This window comes from Myotis daubentonii, chromosome 6 (genome assembly GCF_963259705.1).
Source record: "Myotis daubentonii chromosome 6, mMyoDau2.1, whole genome shotgun sequence".
Taxonomy (NCBI): Eukaryota; Metazoa; Chordata; class Mammalia; order Chiroptera; family Vespertilionidae; genus Myotis; species Myotis daubentonii.
In genome coordinates, this window is record NC_081845.1 from 31,555,393 (window position 1) to 31,575,110 (window position 19,718).

Genomic DNA, 19,718 nt, shown 5'->3' on the forward strand with positions numbered 1-19,718 from the left:
GTCAGAGAAAGACAAGTATCACATGATTTCACTTATATGTGTAATCTAATAAACAAAATAAACCGATGAATAAAATAGAACCAGAGGCATGGAAACATGGAACAGACTGATGAATCTCAGAGGAAAGAGGGTGCTGGGGAGAGAATAACTGAAGAACTTATGTGCATATATGCATTGCCCATGGACACAGACGATGGGTTGGGGAAGGCCTGAAGTGGGGCAGGAACTGGGTAGAGGGGGGCAATGGGAGAAGAAAAGGGGGGATATCTGTAATACTCTCAACAGTAAAGAGAAAATTAAGTTAAAAAAGAATATCAAAGAATAAATGGGGCAATGGAAAGCAAAACAAAAATTACTTATCCATTTATTCTTTGTTGTTGACACAATTACAGATGTTTTCCATTCTCCCCTTTCCTGCCCGCCCCCCCATACCCATGTCCACCCGGCCCCTTCCCCCTTGCCACTGGCCATCACCACACTGTTGTCTCTGTCCATGGGCCATGCATCTATGTTCTTTGGCTGATCCCTTTACCTTCTTTCATTCCCTCTCCTCTATCCTCCTCCCCTCTGACCTCGGTCAGTGTATTCCATGTATCCATGCCTCTATTTCTATTTTGTTTGTCAGTTTTTGTTCATTAGATTCCACATATAAGTGAGATCATATGGTATTTATCTTTCTCTATTCGTCTTACTTTGCATACATAATTTAAGCAATGTGAAAAGTAGCTTTGGGATGCTTTGGGGTTCAATTCACAATGTGTTTAAAAGTTTAAAGTATAAAAGTATTTATAATATTCTAAGATTTTGTTAAAAGAGATGAAGAGTATTGAGCTATGGTTCCTTTTTCTACCAAAGCTGATTTCTTTTTTTTATTTTTGAACTACTCTTTTAAATTCGTTCATAGCATACAAAGTTTCTTTTAAAAGATAACATTTATTTTATGGGAAAGTTTAGTGTTCTGCCTTTTTCTTTGTTCCTCTTTGAGGATTCATTTAACCCAGCATGTACATTTCAGGTGAGTGAAAATCTAAGTAGCAAGTTTTTAATGGGTTGCTGATCTGACAGCTGGTTCAAAAGGTTATAGTAACAAAAATAACATGGTGATAGTTATAAAAGGTCAGTGAATTCTTAAGTAGAAATTATTTTAAACTTTGTTTTTTAGTTAAGTAAGTCAGAACCTGAACTGTTATCATAAGCAGTATATTCTTCTCCCTGAGGAGTTAAGTGCAGGAAGACCAAAAAATAAAAAGTTTAAAAAAAAATAAAGAAATATAAATAAAGAAATAAAGAAATAAATAAAAAACACACACCAACAACTATACTTATAAATGGTACATTGAAATTAAAATTTTAAAACTTTTCTCTTTTTAAGTTAGATCTGTCCTTTTGCCTACTTTGAATCCTTTTCTGAGACATATAGATTTTCTAAAGGCAAGCAGAGAGCACTGTACAATCTTGAAATTATAACCAAATTGTGCCCAATCAATATTTGTCCACTCGCCTGTTCTCCTCCACACGGCACACAGTGACGTGCAGCCCTGGGCAGAGCCAGGGCAGGCTTTCCCAGGGCCGTGGGGGCAGAGGCCCCTGCATGGGCAGCAGCATCACGTCCGCCTGATTTCCATAGGATGTGGGCCCCTGTAAGCCCTGAGGATGGAGCTCAAAGGGAAGAGCAGGCTGCAGTACGTGTGGCCAAGGAAGAGAAGGGGGGGGTGCCTGCAAGGCCTGGTTTGCACAGTTGTCTCTGTCCTACAAGCCAGGACTATAACTCCAGGACCTTATGCTGGGGGCCTCTTCTGCTGTTGGGAATTAGGCAGGACGATGTGGCCAGGAGCAAGAGGCAGAACAGCAGGAGATCACATTGCTGCTGTGTGGGAGACGATAAGGTCTCCACTGAGTGCCTGACACAGGACATTTATTTGTCCTCCCAGGCCAGTCCCCTTGCTAGTCCTTACCTTCTTCATAGACACTCCCGCTGAAGGGAAAGAGAGTTGCTTTTCCAGGCTTGTGATTTCGATGCTATCAGAGTTATTATTCCTTAAAAGGCATGAGCTATGCCTATTTGTTATTCTCTGTCTGGTTTCTAGTGGCTGGTTGGTAAATGGGCTTAGGGGCTCTTGGAGCTTGGTTAAAACACACACTTAGAGTTCTCTCTCTCTCTCCCTCTCCCTAAAATTTGCTTGATCCCATTGGTCCCAAGTATAGACTTGAAATTTGTTGGGTACTTCAAATAATCTTTTATGAGAGCACTATTTTAAGTACTGGAAATATAAGTATTAGTCAGGTAGCACTTTAGTGTCTATTTCCCTACAGAGGAAAGGATTAATGGGCAGTACAAGATATAGACATTTCTACATACCTGGCCATATTACTATCAACTATCACCCAAAACACATCTATTCAAAGTAGAGCAGCAACTCAAAATAAAGAGACAGCTTCTTTGGTGAGAGAGAAAAAAAAAAGGCATTTGGGGTCAAACAGGCCTGGGTTTGCATGCTAGCCCAAACATGTAGTGTCTGTGAGACCATGGCAAAATAATTATGTATTGAATGTTAAGTTCTTTGAACCTATTTTGTTACCTGTAAAGTGGAGCTTAGAATGTTTGCCCTGGAGAATTCTTATAAAGTCAGAAATAATGCCCAGTCTTTGACACACAGCGGAGACTCAATTTATTCTAATCAGATCCTTTCCTCTGTCCCAAATGATCTCTTCCTCCCTTTCATACGTAGACCCTCAGGCTCCCTGCCATCCTTCTGAGACTTCTTTATTTTTTTTTTCTTTTTTAAAGTTTATCCTGATTTCCTATAGTCAGACATTACCTGTACAGAACTCTAGGTAGTTGAAAGTTGAGTAAAGGACTCAAGTTCTGTGGGGTCATGGTGACTTAGACTATGCAGGCATATTAAATATCTCCCTATCTAGCAACTTGCTTAACGTTGGTAACCCAGGATAATAACGTAACTTACTTCCAAACCGATGTTCCTTAAATACCTTTTCAACTTTTATTTAGAGTGAGCAGAAAAAGTTTCTACTTAAAAAAGTACACATTTGTGTGTGCGTGTTGAAAACTTAAGACTTGTTTTTTGTACTGAAAGTAGTATAACATGTTAATTTATTGGAATGATCTTTTCTTTGCATAGCTTTAAGTCACAAACAGGGAACATTTGTTATTCACATAGGAAAACAGTTAATAAGACTAATATCCTCTAAATATATTTTCTTTCTTCTTTGTATGCTTGGTTAATAAAAATAGCACCTAAATAAAAATTTACCTTATCCCTGCCCCTTGCCAATTTTTCTCCATGCTACTAATTTTGAAATAATAATTGATTGTCATTGGTTTTTATGTTGTTGTTAGGCATTTTGAAGTTAAGGTATGACTTTAATTTTTTATTATAAATATTGTATATAATATATACTACATACGTCTTATATTATATATATATTTATCTCTAGAGAAAAGGTAAATTACTGCCAGTATTTTGTTAATAATATTCATTTTGTGTTCTAATTTTGAATAATCTCCAGCTCTCAGTTTAATATTGTCTTCCCTCTTATATTTTTTTAATAAGTACCTATGATTATGGGCAGCACAATTTATTTAAAAAACATCTGAGATAACTTGTCTAAAACAATAACATTTTAAAAGGTTATAAAATGATATCAAACAATATCATGTATCGGTAAAATATCTTAACTTAATTTTTATGTATTATTACTTTTAATTTAACCTTTGTATATTACATTATAATTTCCTTACAGTTTACAAAATAATATTATACCTATACTTTACTTAATCCTGGCAGTAATCCTATAAATTAGATATTATTAACACTCAACAAAAAACAGAGATGCAAATCAATCCATTTACCCTAGAGTATGAAGCTAGAAGTTGGCATACCCAGAATTGAAATATGAATCCTTCAGATCCAAATGGTATGCTCTATCTTGTGACCATGTTGCAGTTAACAGATACTTTTATTTTTAGAAAACTGAGCAAATGCTCTAAATCTTGGGTTAAGAGTCAGAAAGGCAAGAATAGAAAATCATCCACCTGGGATAATTTGTCCTAGAGAGTGCAATTAACTTGGTCCCAAGATGCTTTAAAGATCTGGGACATTTTTGATTAAGTAGGTGAAGGTTGGTAAAATTTGCCAACTTTTTTCCATTCTGACTTCATTCACTTTTTTGTACTTTAAATGTGGTTTCATAGAATAAAGGAAAAAAAATAGAGTATCACATGGAAGGTTGACAGTCCATGGCTCCAGGCTTTTGAGATACCTTCCATCCTACTACTACTACCAAAAAAAAAAAAAAAAAAAAGATTTAAATGTCCTAAAAAATGGGTTGGAGGCAAGTTGCACAAAGCAGAATTGACAGTTTGAGATACAAGGATGTATTTTATTCATAGAAGGAAGGTGTTAGGAATGTCTGAGACCCTATCATTGACATGCGAGTATTAATTGATAAGGATCTTCCTGTTCATTGACATACATCCAATTGGCATTATTAGTTTGGATTCTATGATTCACTTAAGCCTGGTATTGCTTATGGTAGTAATACTTCAAAAAAAATTTTATAATGTAAGGCAGGAGGTAGGAGGCAAGAGAATAGGGAGGAGAAATGTTAAAATAAAAATTTCATCTTAATGGGTCTTGTTGAGTTTAAAAAATGTACTGACATTAAAATAATGTTTTAAATAGGAGTGGAATATTGTAATTTTTCACAATGTGATTATATGCAAAGAACAACCATGCTGTATTTTCTGAAGGTACTGTTATTTTGAGATGAAAGATTAGGTTAGAATTATAAATGATTATATTTTTAGCTATATTATGTTCATTTTCCCATGTTCATATTTTTTCCCCACTGACTTAAAGCATATTGAGTTAGGAAAGAACTAAAAAGGAAAGCACTTAGAATTTGAAGCAAGGTCTTAATAGGCAACAGGAAGAAAATCAAGTCACTGAAACTTTGTAATTTGTCAAAAATTTCATAGCTTCTAAATCTGTGCTCTTGAACTCTATATCCTCAGAGTTCTACAAAATCTATAAAATAGGGGGAATAATAACTATCATCCATAATATTACTCTAGTACTAAACTAGAAAATACATGTTAAGTGGTTAACACAGTTTGAAGCAGACACATTACAAGATACTGTAAGGTTATGATGATAACAATAATAACAATAATTCTACATCTTACACTTTTTTTATTATCATACAGCACTGTAGTAACACAGATGGTTTGTTTGGTGATAGCACCAGTTGGCAGAAAGGCTGCTATTCCTTAGTTCCTATAGTGCTAGGAAGTGGCTGAAAGATGGGTAGGCGTGTCTGGGACAGGGAGGGGGACAGGAGATGGGAGGAAGAGGGAAGAACATAGGGAGAATAAGACCTATGAACCTCCCATGACACTGTGTGGAAGTTAATATCCATTTATTTACCAGATATTGAGTTCACCTCCTACCTCACTGTTAGGGAAAGTATTTGAAAAAGGGCGTATTCACTTACCAATTCTTTATTATAAATAGATCTACACAAATAAAAGAGTCCCATTTCAGGGCAGTCTGACAACCCACCAAATGCAGGGGTTGCTTGCTTTCCACTGAGAACTATGCTTCTAGCTTCCGTGGCAACATGCAGGCAAGTGTGTGTTGAGAATGGAGATTCATAGCAGGAATGAGAGAGAACCTTTTTAGCCTCACAATATGTTAAGCATATGGGGTAATATAGAGTGCCTGTTTCATATACCACCTTTTTGAGGTGACTCAGAGAAAAAGTTCTCAGTATAAAGTAATTATAACCCACTCAAACCAGTCTTCCCTCATCATTCACCTTTGTTGACTCATTCCACTTCTATCAGTGTTACTTTCTATTTGAGTTATATAGGGGGAAACACATTTGATTTAACTTGCTATAGCATTTTTCAGATTCCAGGCATCACTAGAGTGCTTGAAAGCAATGACTATTGAATTTGTGTTTGGTCCAGAGTGGTTTTTATCCCTGTTCTTTGAAGAAGTTGACAGTTCTGACATTTGGTCGTTAGTATTTGGTGACCTGTGTGTCTCCAGTGAAAATTGAAGACACAACCTCAACTTGGATGATAAAAAGAAAACAAAGTAAAGTAAAGGAAGCATTTTTTTTATACTGCTGGCTATAGCAGATGGACAATTTTTATTTTAAGATAAAAGATAAAATTTTTAGTCAATGAAAATTTTCCTGGGTTTGCTTAGATGGGAGCTGTCTGGTATCACTTAATCAGGTTAGAATTATCAAATAAAATTAATCTGGTTATTAGGAGACTTTTTATTTTGAAACCTATTTAAGTTTTTAATTTATTTGCTTTGTAGTATGTCAAGTAGCAAGAACAGAGTACATTAAGATTTTCTTAAAAAGTATCCACAAACTTCTATCAAATCTTTCAAATTAGATCTTTCAAAATCTATGACTATACTGAACTTTCTATGAGTTAATAGCTCAAATAATAAACAATAGCAAACTATGAACAAAAATGTTTGTTTCCAAACTTTTTCTAAATGTTAATTAATGCAGTTCTTTTTTTTCAATGTTATTTTTACATTATACTGAGTAGCCTGGCTCCCAGGAAATTCCCCAGCTACCTAGAGGACAAATGGATGCAGTTCAGGGCTCAACTAGGGAAACAGAACCATTAGAATACATATATATATATATATATATATATATATATATATATATATATATTAAAAGGCTAATATGCAAATCAACCAAATGGTGGAACAACCAGTCGCTATGATGCACACTGATCACCAGGGGGCAGACGCTCAATGCAGGAGCTGCCCCCTAGTGGTCAGTGCACTCCCACAGGGGGAGTGCCGCTCAGCCAGAAGCCCTGTGCTGGGCTCACAGCTGGCAAGCACAGATGCGGGGGCGGGAGCCCCTCCTTCCTCCATAGTAGAGTAAAGGATGTCTGACTGCTGGCTTTGGCTTGCATCCCCTGAGGGCTCTCAGACTGTGAGAGGGCACAGGCCGGGCTGAGGGACCCCAGGCATATGCCCGTTTGGGGTGACTAGGCCGGCTGGGGAAGGCCATTACCAGGCAGGCAGGCAGAGGCAGTTAGGGGCGATCAGGCAGGCAGGGGAGCAGTTAGGGGCATTAGACAGGTAGGCAGGTAGGTGGTTAGGAGCCAGTGGTCCTGGACTATGAGAGGGATGTCTGACTGCCGGTTTAGGCTTGATCCCTGTGGGGTCCTGGATTGGAGAGGGTGCAGGCTGGGTTGAGGGACCCCTCCCCCCATGCACGAATTTCATGCACCAGGCCTCTAGTAGATATAAAAATTTGTGCACTCAGCGGGGGCGGGGAGTGTCCCTCAGCCCAGCCTGCACCCTCTCCAATCCAGGACCCCTTGAGGGATGTCCAACTGCCGGTTTAGGCCCGATCCCTAACCGGCAGTCAGACATCCTTCTCACAATCTGGGACTTCTGGCTCCCAACTGCTTGCCTGCCTGCTTGCCTGATTGCCCCTAACCACTTCTGCCTGCCAGCCTGATCACCCCCTAACCACTCCCCTGCCAGCCTGATCGATGCCTAATTGCTCCCCTGATTGCCCCCCACTGCCATCCCCTGCAGGCCTGGTTGCCCCCCACTGCCCTCCCCTATAAGCCTAGTCCCCCAACTGCCCTCCCCTATAAGCCTAGTCCCCCAACTGCCCTCCTCTGCAGGCCTGGTCCCCCCCAATTGCCCTCCCCTGCTGGCCTGGCCATCCCTAACTGCCCTTCCCTGCCGGCCTGGTCGCCCTCAACTGCCCTCCCCTTCTGCCCATCTTGTGGTGGCCATCTTGTGACCACATGGGGGCGGTCATCTTATGCGGGAGTGTGATAGTCAATTTGCATATTACCACTTTAAAATATACACACACACACACACACACACACACATACTAGTGGCCCAGTGCACGAAATTCATGCACAGAGGGTGGGTCTCCTCAGCCCAGCCTGCACCCTCTCCAATCTTTGACCCCTCGGGGGATGTCTGACTGCTGGGGATCGGGTATAAATTGGCAGTTGGACATCGCTCTTACAATCCTGGACCGCTGGCTCCTAACTGCTCACCTGCCTGTCTGCCTGGTTGCTCCTAACTGACAGCCTGGTTGCCCCCAACTGCCCTCCCCGCTGGCCTGGTCACCCCTCATAGCCCCCACGCTGGCCTGGTCACCCCACGCCACCTGCTGTTAAGTCATTTGGTCGTCCCTTACTAACCCCCCTGCTGGCCTGGTCATAGGCAGCCATCTTGTGAGGGTGTGATGGTCAATTTGCATATTACCTCTTTATTACATAGGATATTAAAAGAGTAATATGCAAATCGACCAATCAGAGGCCTGGTGCACAACATTCTTTCACTTGTGTGTGTGGGGGGGATCTCTCAGCCCGGCCTGTGCTCTTTTGCAGTTCAGGAGCCCTTGGGGGATGTCTGACTGCCAGCTTAGGTCTGCTGCTGTGGAGGTAGGAGAGGCTCCTGTCACTGCCACTGGCTCACCAGTCATCATCTGGCTTCTGGCTGAGCAGTGCTTCCCCTGTGGGAGTGTAGCTCCTGCGTTGAGCATCTGCCCCCTGATGGTCAGTGCGCATCATAGTGACCAGTCATTCTGCTGATTGGTCTATTTGCATATTACTCTTTTATTACCCAGAATATATATATATATATATATATATATATATATATATATATATATATATACACACATATATATATATGTATGTATATATATATATCAAGAGGTTTTCTTGCAAAAGAACTGGCTTATATGATAGTGGCAGCTGGCTAGGCAAGTCCAGAATCCACAGGGCAGGTCTTCAGGAAGGGCCGGCTGGAGCTCTTGGGCATATTCTATCCATAAGCATAATTTCTTCTTCATTAGGGAAGCCTCAGCTTTTCTTTAAAACCCTTTTTAAATTGATGGATTCAGTCAGACAATCTCTGAATTACCTAAATCAGGCTTATCAAGGTTTCAGGTCTATAAGTATCAGCATATAACTCTGGGGTATGTGTGGTGTGTGTGTGTGTGTGTGTGTGTGTGTGTGTGTGTGGTGGGGGTGGAGCATGGAGCATGGGCTTACCTCTTCCTTTTCTTTCCCCATCTTCTTTCTAGTTCTAATGGAGAAAACTATTCTTTCATCTAATTAATTATTTGCTATTACAGTAGAGAAGCATTACGCCCCCCCCCCCCAATCATATTGAATACATGTGGTTAAGTTCACAGGTTAGCTCCTTAAAGCCCAGTTAAAAGATTAAACACTGTTCTCTTTAGGTATACACATCCTAATTTGGAGATTTTTTCCTTATGGTGACTAATTGAATTTAAAGCTACATTATGGAGTATATATACTCCTATTATATGTTCTTTTATGCACTCATTCATTAATTTATTCTCCTATTCCTAATTGGAGAATTATTTCTAAACTAGAAGGCCAGTGCATGAATTCCTGCACCGGAGGGGTCCCTCAACCTGCCCAGCAATCAGGCTGATTGGGATGTCTTGCCCAGTCCCGATAGGGCCGATGGGGGCCGGCCGGCCAGGGAGTGACTGCGGGAGGGCTCCAGGGTGTGTCCGACCCCGCTCGCCCAGTCCTGATCAGCTGGACCCCAGATCAGCTGGACCCCAGCAGCAAGCTAACCTACAGGTCGGAGTGTCTGCCCTCTGGTGGTCAGTGTTCATCATAGAAACTGGTGGAACTGTTGAACAAATGGTCAGACACTTAGCATATTATGCTTTTATTATATAGGATTGTGTCCTAAGGAAATATTTACTGAGTTTCTAACAAGTGCTAGACTTGATGCCAGATGCTATGGTATAAAACCACAAAAGTGAAGAAACAGTTTCACAGACCATGATTATATATTCAAGTCAGGGTAATTGCTACTATGATAAGGAAAGTAAATGCTTCTATGGGAGAATGTAGCAGGGAGACCAGGGAATTGCTTCTGAAAATTCCTGAGGGAAGTAATACCTAAGCTGATATTAGCCTGATTTAGGGAACAGGGGAGTGGGGAAGGGCAGGAAGATAGAAAACAGATGCACAAAGGCCAAGAGGTGAGAGAGAATGTCATGGGCTATGGATTCTGAGAGAAGTTTTATTAGGTTGACACACTGAATTCAAATGAGAGTTTTCAAATGTTCAGAGATGAGACTGGGGAGGTAAGTAAAGGCTAAGATGTTAAAAGTTCTAATTAGCCTCGTTAATAAATTTCAAACTTCACTTATGGAAAACCAAAAGCCATCAGAGAATTTGAAATAATAGGGCAAGGCAAATATTGGAAAAATCTCTCTAGGTGTAAATTGGACCATTGGAGAAAAGGACCCTGTAAATTCAGCAAGGGTAAGGGTGTGTTTCTATTTTGGACACAGTTGTATATATTCCAATTGAATTGCTCATTGCTTAGAATACCATAGGTATTGACTAATTCAGTGAATATATATTCTGTAACTGCTATGTCTACTATCCTTGCTGTATACACACGGGACAGTGCTGAATAAGACTAGCATGATCTAAGCCAGTGGTCGGCAAACTGCGGCTCGCGAGCCACATGCGGCTCTTTGGCCCCTTGAGTGTGGCTCTTCCACAAAATACCGACTTCTGCACATGGGCCACAAAGTTTTAATCCCACTGTACATGCGTGCCCGCACGTGGTATTTTGTGGAAGAGCCACACTCAAGGGGCCAAAGAGCCACACGTGGCTCGCGAGCCACAGTTTGCCGTCCACTGATCTAAGCCATCATGCCCTAAATGCCATGAAAGAAACCACAGAATTGCTCGAGTAGAGAATATTTGGAAGCCCCTATCTTAGGTAAGTTTGTCAGGGAAGACCCGCTTAAGGCAATGGCAACCTGGAGATACAAATTGAAAAATATGTATTTTATAGTAACTATAAAAATTAATATCAAGTGGGAACTATTGCAATGATCGAGGGAGGATATGATGAGTGTCTATGCCAGGATAGTGGAAATAATCATGAGCGGATGTGGTGATTTTGAGGACATTAATGACCCTATAGGAGAAACTGGCCATTAATTGGATGTAGGGACTGAACAAGAAGGAAGGGATTAAAGGTGTCAACTCATGGGTAGTGGCAACATTTCCTGAGGCAGATTTTCCAGGGGCAGAGATAGGAGAACTTTTGTGTAGGGATGATGACAGATTCAGTTGGGCCCGAAGTGATTGTGAGCTATCCTAGTGGATACGGCCAGAGGGAAGTGACTTACCCAGTTCTAAAGCCCAGGAGAGAGGTCCGGCTTGGGCAGAAATGGCAAGAAAGCAAAGAGGGTTATGTCACACAGCTGTGGGGAAACGGCATTTCAAGGAGTAAGTGGCAAAGTGTCAAAGTCTGTGACCCAAGTAAGATTAAAAATTGTAAATCACTATAAATGGCTGGATATGGATTTTAAGTTAATAGCCAAATGAAACTTTCTAGAAGTGGAGTGCTTCTGAGAAGAAATATCATGAGGCAGTAGGGAGCTGAAGTCTCTAACTAGGATAAGGAAAGAAGCGATGGAATAGATTGGGAGCAAATGTAGGGGTAAAGGAGTGTGCCATCTTAATGCAGTGGAAGAATTAATGTCCTAGAAGTAACTGAGGAGAACAGAAAAGATAGAGATTGTCATCATAAATTGGAGCATCTAAATGTATGGTTTCAGTGGTGAGGAACTTTGAGGTGACAGACAGTCCAGAGAGTGGTTGAGGAGCGAGTTGTTTTTTTTTTAACATTCAAAAATTTTTTTCACCCTAGTCAGTTTGGCTCAGTGGATAGAGTGTTGGTCTGAGGACTGAAGGGTCCCAGGTTCGATTCTGGTCAAGGGCATGTACCTTGGTTGCAGGTTCCCAGGCCCTGGTCAAGGTGTGTGTGGGAGGCAGCCAGTTGATGTGTCTCTTTCACATCAATGTTGCTGATGTTTCTCTGTTTCTCCCTCTCCCTTCTACTCTCTCTGAAAATCAATGGAAAAATATCCTCGGGTGAGGGTTAAAAAAATTTTTATTACAATTTACATTTAATATTATTTTATATTAATTTAAGTGTACAGCATAGTGGTCATATACTTTACTGTATGAAAAAGATGAAGGAAGTAGTCATGGGAGTGTAAAGTACAGCATAGGAAAAAGAGTCAATAGTATTGTGCCAGGTGGGTATTGAAAATATTGGGGGAACACTTTGTGGGAGTCCTTTTTGCCTGGGATTTGGGGCCCCTTGAGAAATAGCTGTGGTAACATGGGCTGCACCGCTGAGAGATCCTAGAGTCTAAAGCAGGGGTCCTCAAACTACAGCCCGCGGGCTACATGCAAATACAAATATTGTATTTGTTCCCGTTTTGTTTTTTTACTTCAAGATAAGATATGTGCAGTGTGAATAGGAATTTGTTCGTAGTTTTTTTTAAAACTGTAGTCCGGCCTCCAACGGTTTGGGGGCCAGTGAACTGGCCCCCTGTTTAAAAAGTTTGAAGACCCCTGGTCTAAAGGAAGGAGTCAGCCTTCATTTGGATTGGTTGTGAAGGCTCCTGGAAGAAATGCAGGGAGATTCCCAGTGCTCAGGTCTTGGCTGATGTACACAGGCAGGCAGGGCACTCTGGCCGGACGTTGGCTCACCTCCAGGGGTATAGGCCGCACACTCACATTACAGTGATGATATTTCTAGGCACTCACCAAGGGCTGCATATTATGATATTTCTGAAATTTTAAACAGTCCAACCTATTTCAGTCCCATCTTTTACTTGACAGCCATGTATTGAGCCCAGAGACAAAGATGTGGTCCGTTTCTCAGAGGACTCACCGGTAATCATGTGGGTGGCAGGAAGAAAGGAATGACTCCTTCTTTCGGATTATATAGAAGGAGTGGTCAGAGAGTGTGGAATTAGATCTTGATTTTGGAACAGGGGGAGAAGCAGTGGGGTTTAGGGAGGAGTTGTCAGTGTGAGGGATGAGCATGAAAAGGCAGGAAAGAGGCAACAAAGAGCATGGTTTTTGTGGCCAATAGTAACAAGTCTCTCGGGCACAGTTTGCAGGAGACATTGAACAGGAAGTGAGAAAACACCCTGGTGGCAGCTTGGGATCTGCCTTTGCTCTGAGAGGGTGTTCTAACTGCTAGTCCAGAGTTCCACCTTATAGTGTACTCAGTTGGGTTAAAGTAATCCCATTTTTATGATATGACTTTTCTGTGATGGGACTGTGCTGCTTAAAGTTTGTTATTTTGTAATTATTATAATCTTTTGTAATGTTCAGTTCACTCAGACCACCAGTTCTGCTTTTACTTAGTTATCTGTTTGTTTTTCCAAAAGGCCAACATAATAAAGATGTCCATAGGTTATGACAATTAATAATTTCAGTTTAGTTTTGAGAGTACAAAGGGATCTCCAGTCTTCTAATTAGGTCCCTTCTTTAGTGACAGCTAGTCCTAGGACAATCAAACAAGTCCCTGCACCCCCCATCTATATAGTATCATATATGTAGGATCTCTTTTTATATTTTCTCTCTTACTCCTGACTCTTTTTTTCTCAATTATTTTCTAACTCCCTTTCTCTATTCTTCTTCTCTATAATATTTTCTATTATACAAATTTATAAATGCCTTCTCCCCTAGTAAACTAATCCTTCAGGTAAGCAATAAATATATGTAAATAATGTTGTAGAATCATTCAAGTTTTTTGCCCTTCCTCTGACATCTTATTAGGATGTCCTTCCTGTAAGTGGTGACCTTCTTAAAAATAAAGAACAGCCACTATCATGATATTCTTAACATGTGTTATTCACTTTAAAAATTTCACAACAAAAACAGTAAGCATCCTTGTCCTGATGGTCCTGAAAAGTCATTCTAATGCTCTGTTGTAAATCTGACTCCAGTATGTATTAGATTTGTCCATATGAGAAATGTGTTAATACCATTGTGTCTTAAAATTATTTTATCTTTTTATATAAACATAACCAACTCTAGAGACTGAAAATCAGGAATATACCTACTACCATTAAGAATTTTAATGTGGAAAAGTAGACTGTTAATGTATTTTTCTTCTTTTAAATTTAATTTTAAACATATCCATACACTTATAGCTATAAACCTGGAGAGGATAATTTAATGGCACAAAAACATAGTAGGCTGCTACCCTGAGAACAGTATCAAATATTCCTGTCTCAAAAATGACACTTAAAATCACTGGTCTACATTGTAATCTTTTGAATGGTGAGAGCTTTTGTTGCTATGTCAACAGCTTGATCTAAATTTCAGTCTTCCCTGGCCTCCAGTGAAAAGATATTCTCCCGCTGACTCTCTCTCTCCTAAAGAGGTTTATTAAAAGCTGGCTAGCCAATTTAGCAGTGTAAAGACTCTGGGGCTATTGGAACCTGTGGCGTGAAGGTGTAACATTGACCATGGAAGAGACTTTCCCCTCTAAGCTGTCAAACATTTGCAGTAGAGTTACCGCATTCTCATGAGCTGCTTCACACACTTCAGTCATATTGTCACTGAATAAACTGTTGAGAACATTCCATTGGCAGTGGAGTCTTTTAAGGGACCTTTTCCCAAATAACCATCACCTGCTAGAGGCCACCTGTTTTCTGAGCAACATGGTACTCAGATAAGTAGCCCACTTAATTTTAGTTCCAAAGGCATTTTTTCTAGACCCTACAACACTGTAAAGCTGGAGAAGATTTGGTGCTGATGAAGTGTAGAATAAGTTCCCTTTGTGTTTGTTCTTGTTGGAAGTTTCTTCACTGTGACTACTAAGTGGTTGCTTGCTCACTGCCAGGTTTTTCATGCAAGGAGCAGTAATTCCAGTGGCTACATTGACTTTATTCATCAAGATTTCTTTGGAGCATTCTGTTCAGAATCTTCATCTTAAAGACTGGTGAACTGAGATGAGTCTTCTCTGACAGTTATTTGAATTCAAAATGAGTTGGATATTTCCTGATTTACTAGATGTACCAGTTAATAATGCGGAATGTGGATTTTTTTCAATAGATGGAGTTACACATATGTTGATATAGTATATGTGATTTGATATGTATGCTATTTTGTTGTATTGACAGCAAGCTTCAGAACTTCATATGTCAAATTTGCTGAAGGTGTTAATATCATAGATATTTTTACGCTTAAAAATGTCCAATTTCATGCCAAAAAAAGAGCATTTGCGGGAAGTTTTAATTCATTACTTTATTTTGAAGAAAAGTGCTCCTGAATACTTCAGGAAGCTTATGGTGAACATGCTCCATCTCAAGATACTTGTGAACGCTGGTTTAAAAGCTTTAAAAGTGATGATATCGATGTAAAAGACAAAGAACGTCCAGGTCAACTGAGAAAGTTTGAAGACCAACAATTTACAAGCATTATTGGATGGAGATGCATGTCAAACTCAAAAACAACTTGCAGAAAGATTAAACGTTGCTCAACAAACAATTTCAGATCATTTACAAGCAATGGGAAAGATTTTAAAGGAAGAAAAATGGGTGCCACATCAACTGAACAAAAGACAAATGGAAAACCGAAAAGTCATCAGTAAAATGTTGCTTCAACGGCATGAAAGTCTTTTTTGCATCGAATTGTGACTGGCGATGAAAAGTGGATTTATTCTGAGAATCCCAAATGTACAAAATCATGGGTTGATCCAGGTCAACCATCAACATCCACTGCAAGGCCAAATTGCTTCAGAAAGAAGACAATGCTCTGCGTTTGGTGGGATCAGGAAGGTGTGGTGTATTATGAGCTTCTAAAATCAGGTGAAACCATTAATACTGATGCTACCAACAACAAATAATCAATTTGAACCATGATTTGATCGTGAAACGATCAGAATGTGCCAGAAGACACGGCAAAGTAATTTTGCTTCATGATGACGCACCATCACATACTTCAAAACCAGTTAAAGACACGTTAAAATATCTTGCCTGGGAAGTATTAACACACCTGCTATATTCACCAGACCTTGCTCCTTCAGATTACCACTTGTTCTGATCGATGGCACATGCACTTTCTGAGCAGCACTTCAAAACGTACAAAGAAGTGGAAAATTGGGTCTCTGAATGGTTTGACTCAAAACAAGAAAAGTTCTCTTGGGATGGTATCCACAAATTACCTGAAAGATCGGGGAAATGTGTAGCTAGTAATGGACATTACTTTGAATAAAGCACTTTTGATGTTTCTCTTGAAATTATCATGTTTTCTTTGATTACAAAATCCACATTATTAACCGGTACACAGGTAATATATAGTGGTGACTCCCCCCCCCCCCCACCAGCTCCCTCCCTCCAGTATTGTAGCTAATCCCCTAACCCTTCTAAACAAAAGTGAAGAATTACAACAGTTATTCATTTTTATCCATTTGGTGATTAGTTTACATCTGAATTTCATTTGTGTCACAGATCAGTAACTCTTAGGTAACATGTTACAGGAACAGGTTACAGGAACATGTTAGTGTGACACAATGCTTCATAAATATGCCCTAGGTAATCCTTCCAGCCAATCACACTGTTATGCTTACAGATAAAATTATGTTTCACAAGCATTAGCAGAGGTGCAATTACTGATTACTAATATTTTAAGACACCCCAAATTATTAATAACATTCCTCTGAGCAACTAGAAAATGGCATGACCTGTAATGAAAAGTCAGTGATATTTAGTGCATTATCATGACTTTCAGAGTAAGAGACAGCTCATGCCAACAATGGAGTCATTCTTTGATTTAATCTGAAGAGTAACATAAGAACCTATTGTGTGGCAAATGCTATAGTAGAGCATATAAATGCAATATTAACTCTGATATGTCCTCTACCTTTAAAGAGACCCCAATCTATATGAAAAGATCCTATATAATAAATAGGTAATATGCAAATTGACCCTCACTCCATCACACAGTCACAAGATGGCGGCGCCAACAGTGGAGGCTGGGCTGGCTGCTCCATGTGCCAGCCACTGGAGTTCTCTCATGTTTTTGTTGTTTTTATATCATGTTTTTGTTGTTTTATATCATTGTCTTTGTTGTTATTTCATTTTGTTATTGTTTATTAATAAATTCATATATTATTTTCATATACATTTTACTCATTTCCTTTCATCTCTGACACTTCTATTACAGAGAAAGGGCAAATAGCAATATGAAAATATTTCCTCTAATTAATTCCCTCTTAATGTACATAAATTTCATGCACCGGGCCACTAGTAGACACATAATTACAATATACAATGAAAGTAGTAACTGATGCAAGTAAAACATATTTTGGGAGCATCAAGAATAGGGGAATATTTGTAAGGTGAAGGCTTCATGGAGAAAGTGACCTTTAAGCTGAATCTTAAAGGAAGAATAGATTTTGCAAGGCAGATAAACTGCATTGTAATACTAGCAAAACTCTTTTATCATATACATGTTGCCAAGTATTTTACTCTGCATCTTTTATTTCTTTATAGTATATATTTATTATCATAATAACCTTGTGAGTCAGCACCATAAAAATCTCCATCTTAGAGACTGAAAAATTACCCAACAGAGAGTTCAGTAATTTGTCAAGGTCCCCAGCCAGGATGTGGAGGGAGTTACTTCACACTCTGAGTTGTTAACCACTAAAACTAAGCCATCTCTCACTGTGAGGGTGAGATACTAAATAGATAAAATGGTCATGGAAAACGTAACATTATTTTCTGGCCCAGGTGAGTGGAGTTTACTCCACAGTTTTCTAATTTTGATTAGAGATCTTGAGACTAAGGACCAGTCTATATATTTCTTTTCTATTCCTCACAGTGCCCTGGATGGGCTTCCTAAGTAATTATAGACACAAACTCCTTTGTGTGTTTGTGAAATACTCAAAGCATAAAGTCATTTGCAAATGCAAAATACTACTTTTTAAATATTTGGAATAAAGATGCCCTCTGAAACAAGTGCCCTGACATTTATATATGAGTATGGAGTCTTAAATTTACTAAGGAAACTTTGAGAAGTCATAGATGATGTATAAACTAGAGATATGCTTGCAAGATTCTGACAAAGTCAGTTAGTATCAGAAGAACAGACATAAATAAATCAGTTCCTTGCTGAACAAAACCTAAATAAATCAGAAGAATGAAACTGAAAGAATCCAGACCCTGCTTTAATTATACAGGCCATAAAATACACCTGCCATAAAACAGCATCATTGAAAACATCCACAATTGCAGATTAACATCCCACCTTTTGCTAAAACATTGTGTGGCAATTTCTGGAGGCTCACTAGGTAAATTTAGTATCTAAATACAAGTGAAACTGAGAAAAGAAGACATGTTTCCTATCATAAGTATTATTGTAACATATCTTTCTAGAAATAATAATATAAGGACAACAACATTGCTGCAATCACAGTTAAACTTGTTCTCTTAGTTTTTTTTTAGTGGAAATATTTGGAGCCACCTTCCCACAGTTTGCCCAATTTCTCCATCTTTGAAGAGACAAATTGAATTATGTTTTCAAAATGATTTTGTGAGTCCCTTTTTCTCTAATTTGCTTGTTTGCTAAAGTCTTGGTTATTTTTAAAAGCTTTTGATTTTCTTTGCACTCATTTCTCATTTAGAGTTTGAAATAATATGATCAAATACATTTGCCTTAAGAAATAACATTCAAATCAGAATCTGGATGGAAGGCTTTTGTTAAATGAAGTTTTTGCTCGTGAGAATATTTTAAATGTGTGAGGATAAAGGGATGCATTATTTTTATAGCAGCTGGTGTGAGAAAACCTTTGTAGAAAGATACCAGCCTTCTTAAACAGAGGCTTTGACAAAACCACCAAGGGATAGAAACAAAGCTTTGGAGTCTCAGGTAGAACTTATGCCCAAATTTTATGCCAAAAAAGTAACACTGAAAAAAATGAAGAGTGAATGAAACAAGAGGTAGAATGGTCTCTCAGGGTAGCACTATATTCAAACCACGTTGTCTTCAGTCTTCGCTCCCACCCGGTATATGCAAATTAACTGCCATCTTGGTTGGGTTAATTTGCATATAGTCACTCTGATTGGCTGGTGGGCATGGCTTAAGATGTAGCAAAAGTACAGTCAATTTGCATGTTTGTCTTTTATTAGTGTAGATACCCTAAGTATATATTCATGTTTAAATGTCTTACATATGTTCACATACTAGAGGCCTGGTGCATGAATTCGTGCACAAGTGGGGTCTGGCTGGCCTTCCCCGATCAGGCCCGGCAAAGGAGAGGGGCCTCGGGTAGTTGGCAGGCCGGCTCCACCCCCTGGTCGAACTCCGGCCAAACTCCCAGTCAATGGGACAATTTGCATATTACCCTATTATTATATAGGATAATAGATGTGGTATTTACATTTTTGGATACATTTAACTAACATCATCTTGAGGTTAGAAGCTAATAAAATTCAAGTAGCTACATTAGGAAGGGAAGGACTCATTAACACACAGTACTTCATTAAATCATTCACTTTGATTTTAAATTCTCTTACCTGAAATGAGATGTGTAATTAATCGAATATGTAACATCAGGTCCAATGCTCGAATCATTTTATTTTTATTTTCTATTACTTTATTCTTAATGAATTTTTCACATTGCTGAATTTAATGTGCTTTCAGAAAGATTGTCAGAGTTTGCTATTTTAAATATTTTTTCACTAAACCTTTAATCTGAAAAGTTTTTGCTTGTGTTAGTGTATGTGACATTCTCTATACATACCCCAATATTTTGTTAGTTTTGCATCATTTTATCTGTTTTATACAA

General features: G+C 39.1%; 1 protein-coding gene across 4 annotated transcripts in view; it reads left to right on the plus strand.

Annotated features, from left to right (window-relative positions):
* GRM1 (glutamate metabotropic receptor 1) overlaps nt 1–19,718 on the plus strand; it is a 323,483-nt gene that overhangs the window by 145,260 nt on the left and 158,505 nt on the right. The gene's annotated exons all lie outside the window — the stretch shown is intronic.